The sequence below is a fragment of the Octopus bimaculoides genome, chromosome 3 (assembly GCF_001194135.2).
Source record: "Octopus bimaculoides isolate UCB-OBI-ISO-001 chromosome 3, ASM119413v2, whole genome shotgun sequence".
Classification (NCBI taxonomy): Eukaryota; Metazoa; Mollusca; class Cephalopoda; order Octopoda; family Octopodidae; genus Octopus; species Octopus bimaculoides.
In genome coordinates, this window is record NC_068983.1 from 122866168 (window position 1) to 122867139 (window position 972).

The following is a 972-nucleotide window of genomic DNA, read 5'->3' on the forward strand; positions in this document are numbered from 1 at the left end:
AGCTGTATGCAGACACCTTGATAATTGTTCTGTAAATCAATTTATAATGCTCTCCTTTGCTAATAATATTGAGAATAACTCTTTGGAACATAGCTGGCATATATGTGATCTTCTTTCAGTCTCTGTCTACCAAATCCACTAACAAGGCTATGGTTGGTCCAAGGCTATAATAGAAGACACTTGCTCAAAGTGCCATGCAGTGGGACTGAGCCCAGAACCATGTGGTTGTGAAGCAAGATCCTTACCACACAGAGACACCTGTGCCTATATATATATATATATATATATATATATATATATATATATATATATATATATATATATATATATATATATATATATATATATATATACATATATATATATATATGCACGCATGTGTGTGTGTTTCATCTGATAGGGAGAGATTATTTCTATGTATGTGTGTATATATATATATAAAAGATATGTACTACGTAGGGTTGGATAAACCTGTGGTTCTGGTCTCTTGTTGGTAAGCATCAAATAGGGTGTTCCAGTTGTGTACACAGAGAAAACTAACCCGATGAGCATTGAACACCTAGAAGCTGGTCCAAAGCATGCATTACATTGAATATGTCATTGGCATTCTCTAGGGTGTCCAACAAGTCGTAAATCTCCTTGGTGTATTATAATCAAATGAATAATAACAGACGATGGATAATTGTCAGCTCATTACAGTTGTTTCTTAAAAAATGCATAAGAAACAACTGTAATCAGCTAACAATTATCCATTGTCTGTTATTCATTTGATTATTTATATATATATTAATAATAATAAAGGAGTTACGACGCAAAAACGTATATATTCAAATGAACATATTTATCTTCTTCAATATATATTTCAGTATAAAGAATTCATTAAGAGACTTAATAAATCAAAATTTCTTTACACATCTTTAGGAATAAATATAACATCAGAAAAACTACATTCGGTTTAAAAACACAAACCGT

The 972-nt window shown here is 30.7% G+C and overlaps 1 protein-coding gene across 1 annotated transcript in view; it reads left to right on the plus strand.

Annotated features, from left to right (window-relative positions):
- LOC106878657 (potassium channel subfamily T member 1) overlaps positions 1-972 on the plus strand; it is a 168270-nt gene that overhangs the window by 113822 nt on the left and 53476 nt on the right. The gene's annotated exons all lie outside the window — the stretch shown is intronic.